Here is a 17,277-nt window from a genome sequence, read left to right as displayed (position 1 = left end):
GTCTCTTTTGACTCCTATTTCATTTGGGAGTATTGTGCTCCTGCAAGAATGAGAATCCTTCAGTGATGGTGTGTGAAATGGCTGCTGTGTTTGAATAGCGAAAAATGCAGGTGAATTGCGATAAGTTAATTCAGCAATAAATGCTTCATTTTATATGTGTTACAGTAGCAGTTGCCATTCCCATTGACCACATGTGAGATCATTAAACTGCTTGTAGCATTGGGACCAGGTCCTTGGAGTGGAATTATTGATCTGGTTGATAACTCTTCCCTCTGCCACTTTATTTTGCAGCCTCTGTGGGTTCCTGGACTCCTTCAAATGCAGGTTGTTCCTGTGATTGTTCACCTAATTCATCAAAGTCTGTAAGTGCAAAGCATGGTGCCAGGTGCTGTGTCTCTGTTGCCAATCCTTTCTACAATGTTCCACAAACTGCACAATGACTTCAAGCAGTGGATTAAGTGCTTACCTCCCCATTAACAAATAGTTGCGTAATGTCAGTCAGCATTGGTTAGTTTCAGCAAATGCATATGATCCATGAAATTATTCCTACTCAGACATGCTAAAGGGCAAAAGAAATAACTACATGCACAGTGAAGCAAGAAAATCACATGGTGATGGCAGCAGGACAAATTGGAATATATTACAGTTTAAGTAAAATCTGTGCTTTATTGTTTTAAAACTTTTGGAAGCTCATACCTCCCGCAATGTTCTTTACAACTAATTTTGATAGAATCATTGTTATCGTGAAAATGTGACAAATTAACTTTTGCACAGAACTCACATAAACAGCAAAATGATAATGACCAGTGGACCCATTTTTAGGGAGTGGCTGAAGGATAAATATTGGTTGGATCTACCCACGGAATGGGATCTTTTATCTACACTTATAAGAATAGATGGGGCTTTGGTTTAATAGGATCACATCTCCCACTGCAAAGAACATGCAAGACACTTTGGAATATAAACTTAGTCGTTTTTGTAAAATGTGACCTTGAGTTTATTGTTTTTAGCAAAAAGAATTAATTTGTAAAGTATTTATTGAGAAAAATGAGATGAATGTGGACAAATTCTGAACAACAGTGTCACCCAGTGGTCAAAACACTGAACTGCAGAGACTTGGGCTTTAAAATCAAGTGATCATTTAGGGCAGGTGAAAAAAACGACACATAAATGTATAAGGGAAGACCAATTTGGAAAAAGACTTTAGAACATTCCTCCCTTTCCCCTGAGGTGAGGAGGTCAACCTATCCCTGATTCCTTTTGTAAGAGAGTCTTCTTCCAAGCAAGAAATAGAGCCAAGCATGGCTTGAGAAAAATTAAGTGAATTTATGTTCATGTAAACAGGCAGCATGGTGGCACAGAAGTAGAGTTGCTGCATTATAGCGCCAGAGACCGGTGCCAGAGACTAACTACAGGTGCTGTCTGTATGGAGTTTGTACGTTCTCCCTGTGGCTGCGTGGATTTTCCCCGGGTCCCCCTGGCTTCCTCCCACACTCCAAAAACGTACAGGTTTGTAGGTCAATTGGCTTCGGTAAAGATTGTAAATTGTCCCTAGTGTGTAGAAAATAGACAACAGGTGAAGGAGTAGGCCATTCGGCCCTTCAAGCAAGCACCACCCTTCAATGTGATCATGGCTGATCATTCTCAATCAGTACCCCTTTCCTGCCTTCTCCAGGATAGTGCTAGTGTACAGAGATCGCTGGTCGGTGCGGACTCGGTGAGCGAAGGGCCTGTTTCTATGCTGTATCTCTAAACTAAACTAAAGCAGCCTGTTTTAAAGCTATGTTCTCTGTGAAAAATACACTTCTCATAACAAACGCAATTCTAGCCAACACATCTTGAAATTGTGAATGCATCGAAGAAGGCACATGTGCAACCCCCAAAATTAGGTGTTCCTGTATTGGTTCAGTGTCAGGGTGCACCTGTACCTCCAGATGTCAGATACACCTGTTTGACTGTACAGTCATCTATTTATGTCGACCCACCAGAAGCATGAATCTTCCCATAATAGTGGGCAAAATAGTATCAGCTTGCTTGGTGAATGCTGGAGGCAGGTTTGACACAAAGACCTCTGGAGGCAGAACATTGCCAGGTATATACGCACATAGTGGGTGCAGCCCTTTGTTATATTTACATTTTTCTGATGCTTGGTGTCCAGGTACAGCCGTCTGAAGTACGGCGCACACATGCAGCATTCTGAAAACAAAAAAAAAGAAATTGCTGGAAATAACCAGTGGGTCAGGCAGCATCTGTGGAAAGAGAAGCAGACGTAACATTTCAGATTGAAGACCCTTTGACCTTTTGCAACATTCTGAGGTGCGGTCACACACGCTTGTATCACATCCAATGGTGACATAATTTGCAACTTTTCTATCCCAGAGATCAACAATTTGCACCTCTTTATCCTGTTCGGGCTGAAACGTGTCTTTTCATCCTTGGCCTTTGTCCAACAATCTTTCTATCAAAAATCCGCTCGCCTGTGTTCACCTACCAGTCATGCTCTGTCTTGGCCCTCCTCTCTCCCAGTTTTCTTTCCTCGTCACCACCCCCCCACCCCCACCCCCTGCAATGAGTCTGAAGAAGCGTCCCGGCCCGAAACGTCGCCTATCCATTTTCTCCAGAGATGCTGCCTGACTCGCTGAGTTACTCCAGCATTTTAAGTCTTTCTTTGCCGATGATCTTGGCTGCATCTTTGCCGTTTATTACCAAGGGCTGGATGCAGCCCTCTGACACTGGGTACACATATGCAGCTCCTCACCACTGATGCCCGTTGCCTGTGCACCATTTAAGGCCTGCGGCCTGAAAGGCCAGTCAAGTCAAGTCAAGTCAATTTTATTTGTATAGCACATTTAAAAACAACCCACGTTGACCAAAGTGCTGCACATCTGATTTGGAAAAAAAAAAAGAAACTTGTACAGGTACGTAACACCATTTTTGTTTAGTTAAGTTTAGAAACATAGTGCGGAAACAGGCCCTTCAGCCCACCGAGTCCACATTGACTAGCGATCCCCGCACACTAACGCTATCCTACACACAATTGACAATTATACCAAGCCAATTAGCCTACAAACCTGTACGTTTTTGGTGTGTGGGAGGAAACTGGAGATCCCGGAGAAAACCCATGCATGTCACGGGGAGGACGTACAAACTCCGTAGACAAGCACTCGTAGTCAGGATCAAACTCTGGTCCCTGGCAACAACTCTGCCGCTGCCCCACTGTGCTGCCCACATAGACTCAAGATCAGGTGACCAGGAATTTTTGATTGAACTCCCTAAAGTCATTCTCAACTTACTGGAATTCTGGATCAAACAGAGACAGAATGGCAGGCTGGTGGTTTCATGACTGGAATGGTTATCCAGAGATCTGAAGCATTGATCCAGAGACATGACTTTGAATTCAAGTAATTAAATATGTGGACTTTTATGGCAGTCTCAATGTCATAATTCAATCACAGCATTTTAAATGGAGTCTAACCAGGATCTTATACATACACAAAATAATATAATCAATATGTCTACAAATATATTTCCGCATCCTAATTAATTCGACCTTTATGTATATACATTTTTAAAGATCAGTTCACAAAAAAGCACAGATCTCTTTTTTCTTAGCCACTTCTACTAAATTCGCCAGCAGGGTGGACATAAAACAATTTCTGAAGAATTCCCATTGATGAGGTAATCACCCGAAGATCTTTGATCACCCTGTGGCAATCAATAACCTTATTCAATCCTGATACTTTCAAAATTATATGCATATTTGAAAGAGAGTGATCTTATTTTTTAAATTATTATGCTTGCCTGGAATGTGGCCCCTTTTTTGTCTAACCAATCATCCATTATAACCCTCGAGTATTTCCATTAGACCTAACATGCAACTATTTTGTTTGTCAACTATGTTCATGATTTGAATGAAAATAGAGTAGGCATGCTTAGTACGTTTGTGAATGACACTAAAATTGGTGGTATGAGTGGATATCGAAGAAGGTTATCTAAATTTACAAGAGGATCTAGGTGAACAAGAGAAGTGGACCAAGGAGTGGCAATTGGAATTTAACTCAAACAAGTGCGAGATGTTGCATTTTGCTAAGTTAAACAATGGTACAGTAAATAAGAGAGTCCTTGAGAGAACAGAGTGACCTAGATGTACAGATACATAGTTTCCTGAAAGTGTTGGCACAAGTAGACAGGGTGGTGAAGAAGAAATTTTACATGCTTGCCCAAGTAGAGAAGCAAACACAAAGTGCTGAAGGAACTCAGTAGTCAGGCAGCATCTGTGGAAGGAATGGATAGGCGACGTTTCAGGTCGGGACGCTTGTTCACACTCTGAATCCTGATGGAACCAAGTGCGTAATTATTGGGATTTCAAAATAGCCGGAGAGCAAATTTAATATATTTTACACATTCATTTTTACCTAAAAAAGTAACACATTGATATTAACAAAAATGACATATGCTACTTCACAGCATCAATGATCGTAAATCAATGTTTACATACTATACATCAATCAAGCATAGCAGTTCTTCAGACTCATTGCAGGGGGTGGGTGGGGGGGTGGTGACGGGGAAAGAAAACTGGGAGGAGGGCCAGGACAGAGCATGACTGGTAGGTGAACACAGGCAAGGGGATTTTTGATAGAAATCTGTATTTATAAATACTCAGTCAACCATTATAAATTTTATGAATCAATGGGTTTACTTAATGCCTATAATCATCTCAAGTGCAGGGATGTTTAGATACTCACAAAATGTCCCTTCTAAATATCCTTGATTCGAATGATTTCCCTCCTGCTGTACCTATGTGTCATTTACTCGATTTCACGTCTCCAGTGCCTTGTGATCTGTGACCTGTGCAGCAATGGCTGTATCAAAGAGCCAGTCCTATAATTCAAACTTGTCTTATAATAGGCATCATGTCCTTGATCACTATTCTCTTTAGCAGCATATTCTTGCTCTTATTCTTGATCAAAATGTCCCTTTAGGCATCTGTGATTGCATTTCATCCTATAGTTTCTGGCTCCCAATACTTCAACAATTTCCCCTTGGTGATTGTATTCTCACAGTCCCCTGTCTCTTCCTCTTGCTGTTTGGCGACTTGTGCCACCCATTTTTGAAAATTTTATTTTCCTAGCCTTCAGCTTACGCTGAACCAAACGTAATCATGTCTACAAATCAGGCCTCATTTGACATCTTTACTGGGGAATATCCTAGAGGAGAGTATGGGGTGGTCCTGCATGCAATCTGGAACACCAGTTAATGACACAGGTAATGCCTGGACATCCTCTCCAACAACTGCCATTACATTGTCTCCTTCAATGTATGGATAGGTTATTTAGCCTCCCTGTTCGATGTTGGGTGATATGGTCAAATTCTATAAGAGCAGAGAAATATTACAAAGTTTGCTGACCTGTATCAGAAACCAATGCCCCTGAGATGTCCATAGAGGTGCATGATCCAAACCACAGCACTCCTTTAGTGAAAATTATCTGCTTTCTGATAAACAAATAAATAAAAAGTTAGCATCGGATGGATGAGTTGGTCTTTTCCTCTCACCCATTAGGCAGAAGTTACAAAACGCATATCTCCAGATTCTTAAACAATTTCTTCCCAGTTGTTATCAGACAACTGAACGATCCTCTCATCAGCTAGAGTGCAGTCTGAATGAACCTCCCATCTCGCCCATTGTAGACCTTTAAACAATCTTTATTCGGACTTTATCGGATTTCATTGTTATGTCTTGCACTAAATGCTGTACTCTTTATCCTTTATCTGTGCACTGTGGATGGCTTGATTGTAATTCACATAAAGCCTTTTCTTTGACTGGATAGCACACAATCAAATGCTTGGTACACGTACCAATAATAAACAAAACTAAACTTGGACTGGAAGAGTAAGCAATTGTAGCCTGTGATGCCTGTGCACCAAGGATTTCCCTGAATCCTTACTATCCTGATCATCCCAGATCAAAACACGTGATCTTTAGCTATCTGGTCATACGTTTAATATGGGGCGAAGACCAAAGCTGAGCAGATGCTGGAAACATGAAATAAAAACATCTGTGGACAGAGAAAATGTAAGCACAGCTGGTCAGGCAACATCTGTGGACAGAGAAACAAAGTTAACATTTATAGTCAATCCTGAGGAAAAGTGAGAACAAACATACTTTAAATTGCAGGGATGTGGGAGTGGGAGGAAGTGAAGAAAATACAGGGAATGTCTGTGAAAGGGAGGTTGAGGGATTGAATAATCACAGAAACCTTGGGGATAATGTGCGATTTTTTTTGCCAATTTTTGACAGATCTTAAGGCAAGACCACACCTGCACAGCAACTTAGTGTCAGCATACATCATCTTATACATATTAATAATCAGGTAGAAATGTCTACAGAATGCACACTTAGCCTCATAGTCACGAGATAGGTCAAGTTTGCTAAAAAATAGAGAATCCCCCCAGTTCCATGAACAGGCTTTGGCAGAAGGGTATTGGATGCTGCTCATCCATTAGGCAGAAGTTCTATTCTGAGTAACCATGTCAAAGTCACATAATCATTTTTTTCTGCTATGCAGATCATTACATTGGATTTTGAACAGAAACCTGCATATCTGTAACTTTCATGGTTCATCCTCCACCTGTGACTTACAGGAACTGGACCTAGCTGAAAATAAGAACATTTAGGCACTGAATTGATGTGAATGTAGTCTAGTATGTTAGAGCGCCACTGATCAAATCAGTAAAATGAGTGCTTGTGCTGCACCAAATGTTTCTCCAGACCCATTAACATCTCTGCTCAGCCAGTACCAACTTCCTCAAGTCACCCCTTGCCAATCAATGTTGGCCATCTAGTAATTGGCTCTTTCAGTTTCTGTTTTGTCGTGACACCTCACTCATGATCTGCAGAACCTCACAGGAGTACACCTTAAATCAGTTCTGCAGCTCCCCAAAGGTGTGGCATTGAACAAGTGTTCAGCAACAAATCGCCCACACATGAGACAACGAGCACCCTCCCAGGAATAACGTTCATTGCAACAATGATCTTATAGGTGCTGACCTCTATCCACTGCTGTAACGAATACCATTAATTTCCAACATTAATTGCCTAATGTTTGTGTCCAGTATGTTCAGCAACCCTTCTTGGCCCCTTTCCAGAATAGTTGTCCAGAACTTTCCTTTGGATTTCCAACTGAACACATTTCCTATGAACATATGACTCAAGGCTATGGGCAAAAAAAAGGCATTGCTATTACCTTTGCATGGCTCACACCCACATTTCAGAATTATGTCTCATACAGAAATTCATAGAGTCATACAGCAAGGAAACAGGCCCTTCTGCCCAACTAGTCTAGGACGACCAGGATGACCCTTCTAAGCTAGTCCCATCTGACTGCGTTTAGCCCCTATCGATCTGAACCTTTCCTATCCATTTACTGTCCAAGTGTCTTCAGGGACATCTTAAACCCACATAAAGAATTCCACCAGACAATCTTTCGCAGAACCAATTTTGAAAGTCAAGAGAATGCCTCTCCCACCAGATTTGTACGTACAAAAATTTGACATTTTTAAATTTCAGACATCTGAAAGAAAGCCAGCAAATGCTGGAAACACACAATAGTTCAGGCAGCATCTTTGAAAAGAGAAGCAGAGTTAATGCTTCAGGCCATAGTGTCTTCCAGCATTTTCTGTAATCATTAATAGTTTCTTCCATACTCTGATTGTCCTTTCGAGGTCACTCTTCCGTAGGTCACATAACGGGGAATATCTCTATCAACGGGGACAGTGTGGAGAGAGTGTCTAGCTTCACGTTTCTGGGCACTCACATTTCGGAGGACCTAACATGGTCCAATAACACTGCTGCGCTGGTCAAGAAGGCACAGCAAAGACTGTTCTACCTAAGAACACTGAAAAAGTCTGGTCTACCCCAACAGCTGCTGACGACCTTCTACTGCTGTACCATGGAGAGCATCCTAACGCATGGCATCCCTGTGTGGTACCTCAGCTGCACGGAGGCAGAAGGGAAAGTTCTTCAGCGGGTAGTCCATAGAGCTCAGAGGACCATCGGAACACAGCTACCAGACTTGGAGGGCATCTACAACACACGATGCCTCAGAAAAGCCACCAGCATCCACAAAGACTCTTCACACCCCTGCGACAGTCTGTTCGAACTCCTTCCATCGGGCAGACGATACAAGGCCTTCTACGCCCACACCTCCAGACTCAGGAACAGCTTCATCCCCAGGGCCATAGCTGCTATGAACCGGTCCTGCTGAGCCGGATGGTCACATCGCACAGTGATCCGGCACAGATCTACTTGCACTTTACTCTGTCTTAAAACTGTTACAATTGTTTCGTTGGGTTGTTGTTGGTTAAATTAATTAAATTATTGCATCATATGGGAGGCGCATTCCCAATCTCGTTGTACCCCTGGGTACAATGACAATAAAGATATATTGTATTGTATTGTATTGTATTCAGTTCTACAATATCTTTGTAAGATTCCTCGTCTATGGGCTTGTAATGTTAATACACTCATTAGTGTTTTGTAGGTCTCCTATCTAACATGATGCAAGAGTATCACGCCATTTTCTTTATGGCCAGATTATTCTGCTTTGTTCTTATCTCCTGGAAACCTCAAACATTTCATTTACTCTCAGGAACATCTTTGTTTGGTCCTGGTATTGGAGGTTAATTATTACAGCCCAGCACCCTGGCACAGAAACATGGATGGAAACAGAGTAAACTAGGACCAGCAGCAGGTCATTCAGCTCTTTGGCCTGCCTGTCTTTCAGTATGATCACACTGTTCCCACTACAAACCTGGTTCTAGATCCCCCACCCCACACCCAAAAAAAGGGAATATCCTCCCTGCATCTAGCTAATAGAACCCTGTCGGAATTTTATCTAATTCAATGAAATTTCCACTAATTTTTCTATACTTGAGTTAATACAATTGATTTCATTTCTCTTCATGTAATAGTCCTGTCCTCCCAAATTTTTGTTGCATTCCTTTTTGGGAAATATACATCGTTTCTCAGGTAAGAAGATTAAAACTGCACAAAATATTCTGGGTGTGATCTCCTCTGTTGTCCTGTCTGTCAGCAAATGTTCAATTTATGTCCACAATCACGTGCTTTAACTTATGTACATTAACCTCGTAAGTGGGATTTTATACAAGTCTTTCTACGTGGTTCCTCCTTATCTATTTTACCAGTTACATTTTCAAAAAACCTCAGTTGCTTTGTCAAAAGTTGTATGTATTCTAAATCCAGTTTGATGATCTAATCCCATTTTTTCTAAATCTGTTGCTATCATATCTTTTATGATAGACTCCTACATTTCCCTTGGTTCTAATATTAATCTAACCAGTTTGCAATTCCATTTATTGTCGCCCTCCATTTTTAAAATAGCAACGTTGTATTTGACATCCTCTTTAAACCACGCATTCACTTCTCTGTCCCTATAAATCCTGTGAAAATGTGTTAATTACTCTTGTAATAATAGAGATTTTTACCTTTGTGGTTGTATCCTTCAATTAAGTCCCTGGCTGCTCACATTCTCTCAACAGAAAACTTTTCTGAGGCCTACTTTGGTCTTTGGACTTCACTGCAGGAGGTCCTTGGGACAATGTCCTTCAACCACCTTCAACGCTTCATCAAAGCCCTTACCATCACAAAATCAGAAGCGGGAACACTCACTGTTCAATTCTTTTTGCAACTGCTCAGTAAATGAAGCACACCATGCAGTTAGAAATATTCAGACACGATAATTGTAAACAAACATTCATGCCACACATATTTCAGACAAAATCATACACTTGTACCTTTATAGTTTTAAAAGTCAGAATCATACAGCTCGGAAATAGGCCCTTCGACCCAACTTGCCTATGCCGATCTAGATGCCCCATCTACCCTCCATTTGAAGAAGGGTCTCGACCCGAAACATCACCCATTCCTTCTCCCCAGAGATGCTGCCTTACCCACTGAGTTACTCCAGCATCTTGTGTCTACCCTCATCCCACCTGCCCGCATTTGGCCCATATCTCTCTAAACCTTTCCTAGCCATGTATCTGTCCAAATCTTTTTTAAATGTTGTTATAGTACCAGCCTCAACTAGCTCCTCAGGCAGCTCATTCTACATACCCACCACCCTCTGAGAGAAAAGGTTGCCCCTCAGTTTCCTATTAAATCTTTCTCCTCTCACCTATGTCAGGTCACCTTAAACTCGAACCAGCTACTCACTGGCAATACCATAGCCAAATGCCCCACTATTAACATCGCTGAGGGTCATAATTGACCAGAAATTCAGCTGAGCCAGTCAGATAAATACTAAAGCAAGTAAACTATGTTAAAGGTCAGATATTGTGCAGTGAGTGACTTGCCTCCTGCCATCGTAATCTCTCCATTTGCCTGATCAGTGCAGTTCTAACAACACTCAAGAAGCTCGACATTATCAAGGGCAAAGTAGCCAGCTTAAGTGATGTCCCATCCACCACCTATAAAAATACACTATCTCTACCAATGGAGCACCGGAGCAATAGGGCGAACCATCAACAAAAATGCACTACCATTACATACATTGGTGACTTCAACGGCACCTCTCCTCCAACACAAAGGACAAGGGTAGCAGGCGCTTGGGAATACTGCCTCTTCAAATTATACACCATCTAGACTGGAAAATATATTACCAGTCCTTTATGGTTCCTGGATCTTAAACTTAGAACACCCGGCCCAATAACACTGGGTACACTTTCACCACTACTTTCTCCAGAAACATTGGTTTTGCCAATATTCACACCATGAAAATTAAATAAATCCATAGAATAAACAACCACGTATTTCTCCAACTCACCAAATAACTGTCACATTCAACAGGTATATTGGGGGAGAGACATAGTGGTGCTGCTTTACAGCGCCAGAGACCCAGGTTCAATCCTGACTATGGGTGCTGTCTGTAAGGAGTTTGCCTGTTCTTTCTGTGACCTTGTGGGTTTTCTCTGGGTGCTCCAGTTCCCTCCCACATTCCAAAGAAATGCAGGTTTGGAGGTTAATTGACTTCTGTAAATTGACCCTGAATGTGAAATTGGATGTGAAATTGGGATAACATAGAACTAGTGTAAGGGTGATCGTGGTCGTTGTGGACTCTATAGGCTGAAGGGCCTGTTTCCACGCTGTATTTCGAAACTAAGCTAAACTAAATTGTCCATTGCCTTCAAAGCACTAGCAAAGCCTTTAGCCGTCTACGGAAAAGACTATGACCTCAAACCTGACCTGAGATTCATGGTCCACTAGACAGCAGTGATCTTTTCGCTCCTGTGCAATTATAAAGCATGTGTTATGTGCAGTGTTGCAGAGGTAATTTTTTAGGTGCCGGAGCTGTCATTGGTGCCGGAGCGGCCGCTGTTAAATTCCCCACTAATTAAAATTCCCCGCTGTTTATTTTGGCTTTTTTTTAACCGGAGCAGTGCAGGTGCCGGTGCCAGTGCAGGTGCCGGAGCAGTGCAGGTGCCGGTGCAGTGCAGGTGCCGGAGCAGTGCAGGTGCCGGTGCAGTGCAGGTGCCGGAGCAGTGCAGGTGCCGGTGCACTGCAGGTGCCGGAGCGGTGCAGGTGCCGGTGCGGTGCAGGTGCCGGAGCGGTGCAGGTGCCGGAGCAGTGCTCCAGTGAGCTCTGACAGCACTGCACCCCTGATTAGGTGCAAGACTCTTCATAGCCCAACAGAGATTCCACCACCACAGTTCCCACAAAATCCTCCCGATCTATTGTGTAGGAAGGAACTGCAGATGTTGGTTTACACTGAAGATAGACACAAAATGCTGGAGTAACTCAGCGGGACAGGCAGCAACTCTGGATAGAAGGAATGGGCGACGCTTCGGGTCGAGACCCTTCTTCAGACTGCAGTCCCAAAAAATCACTCATTCGTTCTATCCAGAGATGCTGCCTGTCCCACTGAGTTACTATTGCATTTTGTGTCTACCTCCTGACCCATGGCATTGAGGACCAATGGCATTGTTGTCTTACAAGGTAACATTCTAAGTAGCATGGGTCTAATAACTAGTATTGATAGCAGGTGAAAATAGTGCAATGTTCCTCTGCAAGACGTGGGAAATCAGAGAAACTGCTGGTGTCCCTGATGACTACCTGATGAATTGTGTCCAGGTGCCTCTCCATACAGACCACATTAGGGAACTGGAGCTGAAGCTGGGTGACCTTGGGATCATATGGGAGAATGAGAGCTTCGCAGATAGGAGTTCTAGCAAGATAGTCACACAGAAGGTCCAAGAACAGAGTAGGTGAGTAACTACAAGGAAAAGGAATAGACAGAGTGCAGGTTACTCCTGTGGCAATTCCCCTTCAAAGCAGGTATATCCTTTTGAATACTATGGAGTGGGATGACCTGACAGGGGTGAGTAGCAGTCAGGTCTGTGGCACTGAGAATGGCTCTAAAGTACAGCAGAGCCATAGTGGTAGGAAAGTTGTTTGTTGGGGGGGGGGGCAGACAGAAGATTCTGTAGCAGCAATTGAGAGTCCAGGATGGTGGGTTGCCTCCATGGTGCCTCCTTGGGTTGCCTCCTTGGTGTCTCATAGTGGCTCACAAAGGGGAGACTGAGCAGCCAGATGTATTGTGCATGTTGGCACAAATGACATGGGTAAGAAAAGAAATAAGATAGCCACGGTGGCGCAGTGGTAGATTTGCTGCCTTACAGCGCTTACATCCTACATCACTTGCAGCGCCGGAGACCCGGGTTCGATCCTGAGTATGGGTGCTGTCTGTATGGAGTTTGTACATTCTCCCCATGACCATGTGGGTTTTCTCCGAGATCTTCGGTTTCCTCCTCCACTCCAAAGATGTACAGGTATGTATGTTAATTCGCTTGGTGTATGTGCAAATTATCCCTAGTGTGTGAAGGATAGTGTTAATGTGCAGGGATCGCTGGTCGGTGTGGACTCGGTGGACTGGGACGTTGTAGCCATTACAGAAACTTGGCTAAGAAAGGAATAGGATTGGCAGCTCAATGTTACAGGTCCTAGAGGAGTGGGAACATTCAAGACAGGTATGTAGGTTAATTGACTGGGTATATGTAAAAATTGTCCCTAGTGTGTGTAGGATAGTGTTAGTGTGCGTGGATCACTGGGCGGTGCGGACTTGGTGGGCCGAAAAGGCCTGTTTCCGCGCTGTATCTGAAATATGAAATATGAGATAGGTGGGGTTAAAAGAGGAGGGGGTGTTGCTAAATTGATTAAGGAGAATATCATGACAATAGTCTGAGATGACATTATTGATGGTTTGTCCAGGAGGGCTATATGGGTGGAGCTGAGATTTATTTTTAAAAATGGTCACCTTTTTGGGAGTGTGCTATTATAGGCCCTCAATAGTCAACAGGAATTAGAAGAATATGCCAGGAGAGCAAATATGGCAGTTTCCATGCTATATGACTATTATTAGCACAATTAAATATGTGTGAGTTGTGGGAACATCCAAATAGGTAGGTATTTAGACATAGTGAAAGATAAGTCATGGAGCATATAAACAGGCCCTTCATCCACTTGCCCAAGATGCCCCATCTACACGAGTTCCACCTGCCCGCATTTGGCCCTTATCCCTCTAAACCTTTCCTAGCCACGTACCTGCCCAAATGTTTTTTTATAAAATAAATCTACGATATAAATAATGATACTGAACCAAACATTGGTCATTGCAAAGGCTCTCCTATCTAGAACCGATTTGACAACAGGAGAGATTGCAAATGCTAGAATCTTGAGATGTAAACAAACTGCTGTGGAAAAATACGATTTGGAATCCTGTCCTTCGAAACCTTTTGTTTGACAAGCAGTTGTCGTCTTCCCTGATTGCTCGCTGCTTTTCTCTGTGACATTAACAGTGAACGTCTCGTTGTGAAGACTTGCAGACGCCCTGCCGCCTCCCTCCTCATCCCAAAGACCAAGTCCAAACTTGGAGGGAGAGGTCCCGCCTCCCGGACCCGGTGATTGGTTGTTGCCTGCTCTCTGCCGGGGCTCCAGGAGGGGAAATGGATGAGCCCATTGGTCGGCATCGCTGTCAATCAGCGGCGCCCTACTTGCCGCCGAGGTTTGGCTCCGCTCCTGCAGTTGGTGAGGCGGCGGCGGCTGCGCGGTGACGCACCTGAGTGCTGCGGCACTGGAGCAACCATGGCACTGAGACGGTGACAGATTGTCGGCAAACATCCCTCCAGACTCACGGTTAGCTCGCTTTAAATCCCCACCCCCCTCCCGCCCGAAGAGGACTCTCAGCTCCTCTTCGTTTATCATTGTTTACTTTTTCAAAACTTTTGCATTTTCTTCCAGCGGATGCGCGAGGTACGTAAATAAAGTCCAGCCCGCCCGCCCTTGGTGAGGCTGCGGCCTTTCCGGCTAATTCATTAGCGGCAGCCCCGGCATGGATGGACCGCGCACTTTCCCTCTGTCGCTGCGATGGGCGGCAGTTCCACTGCCCCGCTGTTGCTGCATCAGAATCGCCGAAATACCGTGGCTGCACGTTTCGCTGCGGAGTTCCTTAAGTGTTGATCCACGAACCCCTCCCCCTTCGATCTATTGAAGTTAAGAGCGCTAAGTTACAGCAGTTAGTAACACCTTTGCTCTGCAAGAATATATTTTGGTTGCATGCCCCTTTTGTACCCCCCGCACCTACTTCACTCTCATCGATCAATACTTAGTAAAGAAAGGTTTAAATTATGGAGATAATGTGTCTTGATAAGTTTATTTTATTTATGATCCAAGTTAACATTTTTAATATGAAAACACAAGAGACTGCAGATAATGGAATCATTAACAAAAAACAAACTGCTGGATGAACTAAGTGGGGCAGGCAGTATTGTGAAGGGAGACACAAAATGCTGGGGTAACTCAGCGGGTCAGGCAGCATCTCTGGAGAAAGAAAAAGTGACGTTTCGGCTTGAAACCCATCTTCGGACCAATTAATTATGGGCATGGAGTGAGCAATTTTGTGATGGGAAATGAACGGATATCTAAGTTAACAAAACCAACATATATATTCTATATATATAATATATGTAAAGAAATATATATGTATATATCATCAACAAATTTTGGTTGAGTAACTAAGAGCAAATATGGGCCCCATATCTGAGGAAGGATGTGTAGAAAAAAACCTGCTGATGCTGGTTAAAATCGAAGGTAGACACAAAATGCTGGAGTAACTCAGTGGGCCAGGCAGCATCTCAGGAGAGAAGGAATGGGTGACATTTCGGGTCGAGACCCTTTTTCAGACTACTCCAGTATTTTGTCTACCTTCTGAGGGAGGATGTGCTGGCTCTGGAGAGGGTCCAGAGGAGGTTAAAAAGAATGATTCCAGGAATGAATGGGTTAGCATATGATGAGCGTTTGTCAACACTGGGCCTCTACTCACCGGAGTTCATAAGGTTGAGGGAGGACCTAATTGAAACTTACTGAATAATGAAAGGTATAAATAGAGTGGATGTGGAAAGGATGATTCCACTGGTGGGAGAATCTAGGACCAGAGGTCATAGCCTCAATTAAAGGGCGCTCTTTTAGAAAGGAGGTGAGGAGGAACTTCTTTAGTCAGAGGGTAGTTAATCTGTGGAACTCATTGCCACAGAGAGCTGTGGAGGCCGTCAGTGGATATTTTTAAAGCAGAGAGACAAATTCTTGATTAGAACAGGTGTCAAGGGTTATGGGGCGAAGGCAGGAAAATGGGATTAGGAGGCAGAGATCAGCCACGATTGAATGGCGGAGTAGACTCGATGGGCTGAATGGCCTAATTCTACTCCTATAACGTGTGAACGTAATTTTAAAGGGAACAATTTGTTGTGCTATTTAATTTTAAAAAATCTCTCTGTTTAGTAATCTATTGTATTAATTTTCCAGTAACTTTTTATAATGGGAAATTGTGTGTTTTGGATGAATAGCTTTCACTTTTAATCTTTGGGAAGCTTTAGAGTTCAGGCCTCTGAAAACTAGTCTGAGCTAAAGTAACTGCTTTCATCAAAGACTGAATTTGTTTAGAAAAGTTCCAGGTTATGGATGGGAAAAGGATGAAATCCAGGTCTAGGATGAAATTATTTGAGAATTATAGCTGTTGACTATTAAAGGGGAAATTTCACCCAACTGTCTTCAGATTTATGTTTATTATGTATTGATCGTAGAAAAATTACAACACAAATTATTTCACTTGTGTCCATGCCAATCAAAAGGATCCACTGAACTCAAGTGTTTAATGGTCATATGTAATGATAATGGAACAATGAAATTCTTATTTGTGAGTCCCCACCATCATGAAGCGTGGTCAAATTTGTTTGGTCACGACATCTTGGATGTAATGTTTATGTATAATCAGATGATTTTTTTTTACATTCATGATTTTCTGTTCATAAAAGTGAATCCTTTGCATTTTTATTATCTTACTGTATATATTTTGAATGAATATTGAGATCCATGTTTATAAAACACAAGTATTTGGAGATTGTTAGCGGAGTTTAAAAATATATTCACGTTGTGAGGAAAAATAAAAATAGCTGATTTTTTTTAGCGCATTTGTATTTCATGTTTTTGGGAGGTTATCACTGGAATAATATTATGAAAAGGTTCTTTTTCATGCAAGGATACTTTGTCAAAGTGATTTGAGAACAATTCTAATGATATTTAAGAATACTTGTATAAATGTTTGTAAAGAGAAATATTTGAAACTGCAACTGCAGGACAATTTTAATACTAAAATGCCACACTGCTAAATAGAATCAGCACCATAATGTTTTGTGCTTTTTCTCTGTTTAATTTTAAGGAAACAAAGTAATAGAGCACCAGTTATTTGAGAAGTGCGTGAAGGGAATAAAAGTACAGATGATCCTGGATCAACAGGTAACCAAAAACCTGAAAGAGTACTGGGAAAACATCATGGGAAATTATTGATGTGCATTGCTTCTCAGACTGGTTTTGACGCAATTACGATCTATCTCTTTTTTTTCGTTCTATTGACTTGGTATCCCTTCACCATCAATTCAAAAAGTGTTCACTCCAGGCCTGTAATAATTTGGTGAAAACTGAACTGTTCAGTGTTAACATAATTTTGAACTACACACCAGCAACAGGTTATGATGTGCCAGAATATTCAATTAAAAATTAATTTTAATTTAAGATAGTAATATTTTTATCCCATTAATTGGAGTAAGATTCTCTAGAGATACAGTGTGAAAATGGGCCCTTTGGGCCTCTAAGTCCGATCACCTCGTACACTAGCACTATCCTACACATTAGAAAAAATGAACAATTTTTAC

The 17,277-nt window shown here is 42.4% G+C and overlaps 1 protein-coding gene across 6 annotated transcripts in view; it reads left to right on the top strand.

Moving 5' to 3' along the window:
- Positions 1-14,106: 14,106 nt before the first annotated feature.
- Positions 14,107-17,277, top strand: part of LOC144600077 (mitogen-activated protein kinase 9) — a 49,531-nt gene continuing 46,360 nt past the window's right edge. For 4 of the 6 annotated variants that reach the window (XM_078411462.1, XM_078411458.1, XM_078411461.1 and 1 more), the window contains exons 1-2: positions 14,107-14,206; positions 16,785-16,861. The gene's annotated coding sequence lies outside the window, so the exon portion shown is untranslated. Of the gene's footprint in view, positions 14,207-14,311; positions 14,324-14,379; positions 14,563-16,784; positions 16,862-17,277 lie in introns of those variants that run through there. The other 2 variants (XM_078411459.1, XM_078411460.1) reach the window with 2 other exon arrangements.

The sequence above is a fragment of the Rhinoraja longicauda genome, chromosome 14 (assembly GCF_053455715.1).
Source record: "Rhinoraja longicauda isolate Sanriku21f chromosome 14, sRhiLon1.1, whole genome shotgun sequence".
Taxonomy (NCBI): Eukaryota; Metazoa; Chordata; class Chondrichthyes; order Rajiformes; family Arhynchobatidae; genus Rhinoraja; species Rhinoraja longicauda.
Note: the sequence above shows the minus strand (reverse complement) of the source record. Positions and strands in the feature narration are given on the sequence as shown.